This window comes from Glycine max, chromosome 8 (genome assembly GCF_000004515.6).
Source record: "Glycine max cultivar Williams 82 chromosome 8, Glycine_max_v4.0, whole genome shotgun sequence".
In the NCBI taxonomy this organism is placed as follows: Eukaryota; Viridiplantae; Streptophyta; class Magnoliopsida; order Fabales; family Fabaceae; genus Glycine; species Glycine max.
The window spans coordinates 36,970,953-36,982,259 of record NC_038244.2 but is presented as its reverse complement, the minus strand read 5'-3'; positions in this window follow the sequence as shown (position 1 = coordinate 36,982,259).

Genomic DNA, 11,307 nt, shown 5'->3' with positions numbered 1-11,307 from the left:
ATCATTGGATTAGTGCCACTTGCTTTGAGATTCGTGATAGTAGGATGGTATCCCTTTTCCTTATATTGCAATGTTGAATGAAAATAAGGTAGGGAATTGACATTTGAACTCTTTCTTAGCTAATTCTTACCCTTGGAGTCCTTCCTACTTAGAAGGAGAATCTTTATCCCAATTCACTATACAATTGGTGCTTTCATTAGTCACTGTGCCTCCCTCTAAAGTTAAGGACCTCTTGAAACAATGTCTCACTCAGATGAAGGACCTATAGCTCCATATAGATAACCAATATTCCTCCATGGCTGCTGAGTTAGTCACCTTCAAGGAGCATATGTAGTTGATTTTCAACTACTCTTCCGCCCAATTCATTGGTTTATTCGGTTCAAACCACTAAGGTTCGCCTAGCTCCATTTGATGATTCTAATCCGCTTGAATGGATCTACCAAGAGAATGAATATTTTGAGTTTACCGAGACACCACCTTCCCATCATCTTACCCTACTTTCATTTTTCATGCAAGGCATTGTGTAACATCCCAATTTTCGTGAGCTAGATTAAAAAAGATTGTTATTTATAAATAAATAGAATTTTTAAAATAATGATGAGATTTTATAAATAAATAAATAAGGAGATATACTTATTAATTAAAATAATGATTTGAGAGAAAATAAAAAAAGTATTTTATTTATTTGTTTGATAGATAATAAAATAAAGTTTGTTTTTATAAAATAATAAATAATAACTAAATAAATAGAGTAAATAATAGGTCGTAAATGCCCCTAGCTATAAATAACAACATGCTAGGTCAATTTTCAGACTGACTCCTCAGCCTCCTCTGCCTCACAATGTTGTTTCTTCTCTCTTCTCCCAAAACCCTCTCCCGCATGCCACCTAACCTGTCTCAGAAAAACGACGATCTTGGACTCGTTCACCGTTGGATCGTCGTGAAATTTAAGCACCACGTTTGAAACCATATTATGAGCATTCTCACCGTTGGAAATTTCGATATTATGTCTGAGCTAAGAGAAATACCCCTCGCAATGTAACATTTTCCTTTCCCGCAGAAACCCAGAGCTGTCTCGGAAAAACTATGATCCCGGTTTCGTTAACCGTTGGATTTTCATGAAATTTGGATATGTTGTTCGAAATTCAGTTTAGCACGCTTTCCCCGTTGGGATTTGCGAGATAATATTTGTGGAGGGAAAAAAATAAATCGCATGATGACAGTACAAGTGGAGGCTTCAATCTCTTCTCTGTCTCTTTGACGTTTGGGAACTCTATCGAAGCAATTAGAGGAAAAAGATTGGGGGAATATCAGGGAACTACTAGAGATACTGCTATCGCTGGCTGAAGACACGTGAGCCCGCTTAGAGGTAAGGGATGAGTTATTCACAGTTGGGAATTAGTGAGAACATGTGTAGGGATCCTTAAAGATATCAATTGGAATGGGTTTTGGGTTGTTTTTGCAATTTTCATTTTATCCTTATAATTATTACAGTGAATTATATATGTTTGACAGACCAATTGTTGTGAAATTGATATGCTATTGTGTTGAGCGTGAACCCTATAAATCGAGTACTTTTTCTATTTAATATGAATTGATGAAATAAAGTAAGGAGAAATTTAGAGAGATATTGATTTTGTATTTTCTCTTTTTCTTGCTGTTTAGGTTTTTATATATAATTTAAAAAGTTAATATCATAATTGAAATTGACCAAAGTGTTCATATAATTATTTAGAATTTGTGCATTGAAAAGCTACTTTGTAATTTGTGATTCAATATGATGTATGCTAGCTTATATATATATAGAGGTTGTTATTTATATTAATAATTTATGTAAATAATATTGTAGAGTGTTATAGTATGATTCCAAAAATTATTAAGTGTTGGAGTTTGAGAATATTATGGTTAAATTTGATGAACATGTGTATGTTGTACCTTATGAATATCATTAGGAATGTTATGAGATGGTTGATGTGATGTTATGAGATGTTAAAGTGTGGACATGATATTCGATTGTAAATAAGTGAATAACTCGACCAGTGTTATCTTGAGATAAGTGTAAATGCGCAAGGGTAAAGAGAAAGTGTAGGTTTCCTATTAGGGAACCAGTGTTAAAGAGTAAGTGTAGGTTCCTATTTAGGAACCAGTGTTAAATTGTAGCGCAATATGTTGTACGTGTTTAAGACACGAGTGTGAGGTCGTGGGTATTGTATAATTCACTAGCAGTGTCTGTGTGCTAAAATGATTTTAGGGGTTGGACCTGAATCAGGAGGGAGAGGCCCTGATGGACTCTTCGGAGTGTAGGCCTTGGGGGTCATCGGGTTTGAGTGCTCCTTTAAGCCTATGTTGATCCCATATGGTTGGAGCATTCTCGCAAAACATCGTGACCCTAACTGGTCTCCCTATGATCTTACTTAGTGAGAGTGACCTGACAAACCCATTGTGTGGTGTGTCTTGTTATGTACTCCTAAGCGCCCCAAGGTGGTTTTTCACTGACATGGTACCACATTGCATATAGGCTTGAGTCATAGCATAACTGTCGCATACGCTTGCTAATTGTTTATTATGAAATTGATGTGTTATTATGTCTTGATCGGAGTGTGTGATTCCTGTGTATTGTGATTGATGAATGACAAAGAGATGAAATAATGTGAGATATGCTAAGTAAATTGTATTTGGCTACTATATGTTGTGTTGTTTCTCTCTAGTAGTTAGAAATGTGATAACTCACTCCCGGTTTGTTGTTTGTGTTTGGATCCTGTGATGATCTTGAACTTTGTGTTCGGGGGAGCAGATGAATAGGTGGATGACTATGAAGAACCTCGTGCTAGAGGACACGGGAACACCACGCTCTGATAGGATGTGACATTAGGATATATGTTCTATATTAATTGTATGAAACTTAGATGACCTTCTTTGTGTCGAGATGACTTTATTATTTATTTGGACAAGTTTGAATATGATGTAGAAGAAAGTGAATGTGAACCTTTTACCCATTTGAAAAACTTGTATTTAAAAATGTTTTAAAAATACTTTTAATTAATATTTGAATTTTTATTCCTTTATTAATATATATGTGAGGGGTAGAGGGTGTCACACATTGCCCTAGGATGGTTCAAGTGGCTTTACGCGAACCAACAACTCATTTTTGGGAGACCTTCACCTGTTCATTAGAGCTTTGATTTGACAAGTCTTCCTATGTCAACCACCAAGTGACATTATTTAAACTCCAACCAACTAGATTAGTGATTGAGTACCAATAGAAATCTTAGTCAATCTCCAATCGCATCCTCGGAGCATTTTTTTTATATAATGGGAATTTAAAATAAAAGAGGAAGAAATAAACAAAAGATAAAAATAAAATAAGTCAAGTTCTAACACATCTCATACAACATAGAAAGTCAATATAAAATCATATGAAAATTCTAAATCACATAAAGGTTGTCAACATAGGTATTAAATAAATTGATGATAATGTTTTCATTTAGTTTGAACATTATAAAATTATCAACTTTTTGTTGATCATGGGTTGAACATGTGAAGCTGCTTGTAATGAGCTTTAGAAAGAAACTCTTCAACAATGACTCTCATATCTTTTGCTTCACTTTTTCCCTGAGCAACTAGCATATTTCCTGAAAAATTCATGGTTAAGCATGATACATGTTTAGTAATGAATATTGTGCTAAATCCAATTTGTAGTTTTTTTTCTTATCAACTAGAAACTTTGACATTAAAAATTAAATTTTCATGTTATATAAAAAAATAATTCCACTTCTTTTTTCTTTCCATCATTAGCAAACATTTCTTAATATTTCAACAAAAATTTACAAGGAAAGAGAATTTTTAAAAGTGGAGAAAATACAAAAAAAAAAAAAAAAAACCAAAGTGAGAACACTTGCTGCAACTTCGACTTTTATGCTTTTCTCATTGGGTAGAACCATTTGTTGGAAAATTTAGCAATATTTAATAAAAAAAATTGAACAATAATGAAAATGATGAAACATTTAAAAATATGTATACTCACTTCAGCTTTTGCTTCTTTATTTTTCTCTTGAGCTACAATAAATTCCTGAAAATAATAGCAATATTTTAAAACTTTTTAAATAGTAAAGGAAAATACAGAACAACCAAAATATGTAAACAATTTATCCATCATTTTATTAAAATTTTAGCACTATTTAAAAATAGCATTTTTCAATAGTAATGAAAAAGATTTCAAACTCCCAAAATAAGCATACTCACTATACCTATGATCTTCCAAAAAGTCCTTGTAGTTAAATTAAAGAAAATGTAAAACATTAATAAGAATGTTTTTTTTTCCTTGAATATATTGATGGTAAAATTTAAAATATCATATTGAATTGATATTTAAAATGTCAAACTCTACATGCACCTAAGTAATAAAAGAGAACTATACTTTTCTAAGTTATTGTAAAAAAGAAGAAGAAGAAGAAGAAGAAGAAGAAGAAGAAGAAGAAGTTCTACTACCACTATATCTAATATACTCTTTCTTACTAGTTTTCAATAAATTTTAACCAATGGTAAAAGATGTGTTAGAAAAAATGTGATGGGGAATTTGTTGTGAGCTAGAACTCTTCATTTTGAAAGTAAGTACACTCACTTTTGTTTCTTCTTTGGTTTTGCGGTTGCTTTCTTCTTTGTCTTGTGTCTTTACTTTTTGACGTCGAATACGAATTCCTTCATTCTCGTATCTCTCAACCCCCTTCAAAGAAAAATAGCAAAGATTAAAAAAAATTGTCAAAAAAAAGTTGATGTTGCAATTCATTCATTCATAGCATGTTAAATAGGAAAATGTAAAACTAACAAATAAACACAGAAAGAAAGGGGGGGGGGGGTGTTTACAATTATGAGCTTAGAAATAAGGTATCTAAGGATTTTTCATCACTCTCGACTTTAAGCCATAAAGACTCTTGGAACTTGGTAATTAAGGGTTAAGCATGAGTAAGTGAAACAATATTCTGATTAATTATATCTGGGTATAAAGGGATTAAATTTTTTGAAGTATAATAAAATGAGATAAAAAAATGTTCAACAACAATTGAACAGTTTGGATATTTTAATTTTATGAATGTAAGGAAGAATTAAAATAATTTGGAAAATTCAAGAATTTTCACAATGTCACACAAAAATTCCCAAAATTTTTTTTTATCACCATTTCATCTAATGTTTTAAAAATTGAACCAATTGAGGTACTAGATTAATGAGTCACTGGTCCAACTAGTGAGTTAGTAATTGAATGGCAAGAATCATCTACTAACATAGTGTGTGTTTGTGTGTCTATATATATATATATATATATATATATATATATATATATATATATATATATATATATATATATTATTTGTGTCATAAGTATACTAATTAATCATGGATCTATAGGTAAGTTGTTATACTAAATAACTTTTAGGTCTTGAGTTCAATTCTTGGATTTTTTTAGTCTTTTCATTAAAACTTGCATTTTAAAGAAAAATTATAAATATTGGTTCTAGTAGACTGGTTCAGTGATTCAATCGAGTAAGGTTCAATTGGATCAATGGCATATCTAATTCAATAAGTGGTTGAGACCGATTATACCACTAATTCTTGGTCCAACTGGTTAGATAAATTAATTCAAGGTAATTTTTGAAACTATGATTTTAACCATAAAACAATCATCCTAAGGCATCCAACAAAAATCAAGCAAAATTGTGTTGACCATCATAGTCATAAACACAACACCACAAGTCCATTTCTTCACAAAACAAAATAATAACTCAAATAATCAAGTTACATCATAAAAGGAATAAAAAATGTTTCAATACCCACTATTGCAAGATTCTTCAAAAAAATTAAAAGCAAGATTTATCTTCTTTAACCTGCCAAGGTGTCAAACCCAATTCTCCTTGGCAAGTACTATATGTGACCCCACTCATGGCAAAATCATAAGTTCTTGAGTGGCTAGGAAGTGGTCGATAGTATGGTAAACTACTTAAGAAAACAAACATAATCCTCAGTGTCATAAAAATAGCTTCATAATAAGCAATCCATTATCTACGAGAACAAAACCATTAGTAACATTGGAAAGACTACGTAGGACCTCACCAATCGCCTTTGAGTGTTATTGATTGTTAGGATGGTTGTGAGACGGTAAATCATAAAACTCGAGAGAGGTAGGTTTAATTTTATTTAGAAAATTCCTTTTTAACTAAATTCTAATATATTATAATAAAATAAGATTTTTAATGTACATACATATACACACACAGATTATAGATATGTTAATAATGATGTTTTTGCAATAGATAATGTTCTGCTTAATTATGAACACAACCTTTATGTTGTCAAGGATTGTGTTTGTTAGCTTAGAGTGTGTTTGGATGAGGGATTTAAAATTATGAGAAATTAATTTTAAATTTTAAGAATTTCAAATACTTCAATTGAAATTCTTTTATTTTCAAAATTTTGTGTTTGGACAAAAAAATTGAAATTGTGAGGTGAAAGAAAATGAATGCAAAGAGAAAAGAAGATATGGATGGTGTGCTTCCAAGGAGAAGAATACTGATGCGGCATGGGAAGTCTCAGGGGAACAGGGACACAACGGCGTATATCACCACACCCGACCACAACATTTAGTCAACCGTGCAAGGCATGACTTAGGCCCTCTGCGCCGTCGAGCACCTCCGTTGCGTGATGGATATGACAGCTGCTCCCCAGACTGGTGGGTGCAGCTCTTCGTGTCCCCCTACACCCACACCTGATTGATGTTCCATGAGTTCAGACGGTGTTTCTTCAAGAACAGGATTTCGAGAACTTTCAGGTGAAAGAGAGGATGAAGGTTATAAAGGAAATACATGAACGTTTTAGAAGATTCTCATATCAAGAAAAGAATTTTAATTTCTCACCTTTTAGGAGGAAATTGAAATTCAACATATTTAGTTGTTTAAAATTCTAAAAATTTAAATTCTTCATTAAAAAAATCCAAACAATGAATTTTAGATTACAAAAATTTAAATTCCATGATAAATTACTTTTCTCAATTAAATTTTTTTATCCAAACACACTCTTAAGGTGATTACAAATACTGGTGAACTCCTACTAGCCACTGAGCTAGGATTTTTCCGTGAGTTGGACCACTAACAGTAATTTCTAGAGGAAGTTGAGAAGCAACGTGATTAGGGTCCATGTTAGGTTAAAGAAGATTCATCGTGTCTTGAATCTAATTGAAGGGCTAGGATTAGAGAGCATGAAAATACATTGGCTTTGAACTTAATTTGATTGCCTACAATGTTATTATCGGTGTAGGGCGACAAAGTGGAAATTTCCTTTGAAATAATTTTTTATTTTTTGGTGTGGTTACCAATAGTTTGGGTCCCAGTGAGTAGGTGACAACTCTATAATAACTTTTTAGTTGATAAGGAATGTACAATTATAATACATGTGCATCACATGTAAAGGTGCACAAATGGATCTTGTAAGGATGACTACTAAGATCTAGCCCAATCTGATGAGTTATAGTACTTTGATGGATGGATATTCTAAGGGTAAGCACATTGATGACATGCACATGCTAAATGTATATGATGAAATGAAACACCTCTTTATTAGGTTGGACAAGGAGTATAATAGTACACTAGTAACAGTATATGGAAATATTGGTATGTTCTCAAAGGCTATGGGTAAATTTAGAGAGATGGAGACTTGTGGAATAAAAATAAATAGTAAATTGCAATGCAATGATTGAGGTATATGGAAGACAACAATTATATTGTGGTTACAAAATTATTTGATGACATGAAAGCAAGACACTAAATCTTATATAATCAAATATTTCATTTTTTTACTCATTTGGAATAATGATATTGATAATCTCATTAGACTTATTGATCTTATAAAGTTTACTACTTCAAATTATGTTTCCACAAGTAAAACATGGACATTGCTTAATGTCTAATTGATGTAGTAGGTATTAACCCTACTACATATATGTCATTTTTATGTAATATGCTATTTGTAAAGCTGATTTTCCTAAAATTTCTTATGTTTTTGTTTTTCATATATAGATGAAACCTTTGGTCTTGAGTTGTATTCCTGGTTGAGTATCACTTGGATTCTCTATCAATACTAATTCTTTTTTCTTCTTCAAAATTAATTTTTTATTAATTATTGGCTTTTGGACACTAATAGATCTCCATAGATATGATGTTGATCAAGAGATTTTTGGATGGCTACATGAAAATTTACTCTTGTGTCCATTATTTATTAGTTATCTTCAAAAAAAATTTTACTTTATGTTATATCATTTTTTACCATTATTTTTTTCATTTATCAACAAAAAGATATGTAAATTGTTATCCTTTGTTGATGTAGTCTTTGTCTATCAAATTAAATTATCTGACTAGACATTATGTGTCCACACTTAAAGTATGATATATTTTATTAACAATTGATGTATTCCTGACATAGGTCAATGCTCTATACTAGAATGGTCTATAAAAGTATAATTATTTACCATAAAATTATAGTGGTTTCACTAACATTTTAATTTTTATTATACATTGACTATTATATTGAAGGCTAATTTAATGTTAAACATATAGTAAATGACTTATATATACAGTAGCGTAACAATTGAGAGTAATGAATGAAATAATAATATAGTCTAAAGAGCTTAATTTGAGCACAAATCTTGATCACTTATTTTTCATTTGTAATAAAATATTATAAATTAATTGAATAATAAATACTTATTTTTTCTATGTTAAAGAATCTTGTGTAAAATCTACTCATTCTAGTTTGAAAAAAAAAACTATATGCTAAAACTAACTATTAACTTTAAGAAATAAAATCTCTATATCCACTATGTATAATATTTATCAATAATTCCAGCTATATATACAAAGAAGTTGGGTAATTTTCTCAATAAATTTTTCATAATGAAACAACTAATGAAGAAAATTTACTTATACTCAATTTTATTATCTTAACTCATGATGGAAGAAAATAAACAAACATAGAATTTTTCATTTTAAATTGGATTATGTACCTTATCAAATCTTTCAACTTCCCAATTTTTCATCCATTCATCAGGTAATGGTTTGGAACGTCTTCCTTTCTTTGGCCGTGAACTTTGTGTCAGAGATGGAGTTTCATTCTAATAATACAAAAGTATGTAAGATAAACATATAGATAAAAATGAAAACAAATTTAAATTTACAATGATGTAGTGTCTTTTTAGAACCGAAAGTATCGTCATTGCTATTAATGGATACTTTTGGCACTACTAAAGGAGATGTATTTTCTTGTTACTGATAAAAAAAATGTATGTAAATTTATGAATTGATGTGAATACATAATTCAAGTTTATATAAGGCATATATCTTGAAAAAAATTCATGAAAATCAACACAAATATTTAAAGTGTACAAATACCATGGGTGTTCTTTTAGGATTTAATGTTCAAATGTGCAATTGTTGCATGGTCAAGTACATCTGGATCTTATATATGTTTGAGAATTATCAATTAAATTTTTAGTTTAAAATTTATAAATTAGTTACCCTATAAGGTAGTAAAACAAATTTGTTAAACAACCATCTTAATTTGATAAAATATATTTATAAACCAATCTAATAAATTAAAAGTTAGAGTATTTGACATGTGAAATACACTTTTTTTTTTCTTCATAAAGTAGGCAAATATATGATTAGATCATATATACAAGAAGTTTAAGATGGAAAAAATTGAATTATTTTGACAAAATAAATTTTAAATAAAAATTAAATTTATACCAAATTTGTTGGATTTCCAACCACATCACCACAATTAACATCATAGTCGTAAGAAACGCAAAAGGATATCGGTGTTGCATCTATAGGCTCATCCTCATTTGGTCTTGATTGACTCATCCTTATCAAAATTTGTTTTCAATTCTTCCTGCATTAATGTAACACAAACAAGAAGATAGTTAAATTCCTTATATTCTTTATCAAAATTTATTAATATAAATATATGTAAACAGAATTTAGAAAGCAAAATTTATGTTGTGAATTAAAAAAAAAAGTTCTAACACAATATTGATCTCAAACTAAGCAAACATTGAATTGCATTGAATAGAAACTTCTCGGTATTTGATTTCGTCTATCTAATTATTCAATCATAAATGAAAATATATTTTGCTAAGAAAAGATAGTGTGTGGTAGAGGAGAGACTCATACATACATACATATTGATCAACAAAGAGAATGAATTAAAAAAATATAAATGATATACCAACCCTTACAACAATTTAGAAACAACCACTACATGATTTTTAAGAAAATCATATGCTCCAAAATAAACAAAAAAACAACCTCTTAGTGTTGTTTTACTCCAAGTATTAGTTCTAATTGATCAAATATGTATGTATATATGTATGTATACTTTCACAACAAATTTTATATTATTTGTATAAAACCATTGCCATATGTAAGCTCAAAGGTGAAAGTACAAATATTGGTGTTTCCAAAGTCATTGGTTAGTTAATTCATTCATTAATCTCACAAAACAAGGCTGGGGTTCCTACACTGAACGCATAAACCCCCCACGCTATCCCAAGAGGCCAAAGAATGGGTTGCTTTCTTCTTGTTTAAGGATTAACCCCATATTTGGATCTTAGTGCCATTTGGGGTTTGTGACACTTAGTGCTAGGAGGTAAAAAAGCTCACATGCTCTCTGCCTTTTCCAAGCTTAGCACTTGAATTGATATTCAACATTGACATGTGATTCTATAGAACATAAGTTCACAATTTGTGCCTTTCTAGGCCTCTCGAGGGCTCCAATTCATTCTCAAACACTCAACACATAATTATGGTTCTACATTTGATTCCTAACATGTTCTTAGTTTTTGAAAGTAACAAAAACAATCTCAACAACAATTTACGAATCAAACAATTATCTCTAAATCCTTAATTCTTTAAGAACATCAAAGGGGGAAAAGTATGCCATCAATCAATCACTCAAGATACATAAAGTAAATATTAAATTTGTGCCCAGGGTGCACATAATCCATCCAATTTGAAGAAAAAAAATTGACACATCAATCCTATTAGGGTTTAAGGTCAACCCTTCTACCCATGGCTGATGACACACCTATGAAAAACAATTTCCATTACGCCTTACCTTGAATGATGAAAATGTAGTAATTTCGAAGTGATGCTCCTTTGATTCGCCCTCACAAATTCAACAACGCTTCGTATGATGACCCTAGGCGACAACACACCTTTCCCAAACACTTTAGGTTTAGGATGAGATAAAAAGAAATATATTATT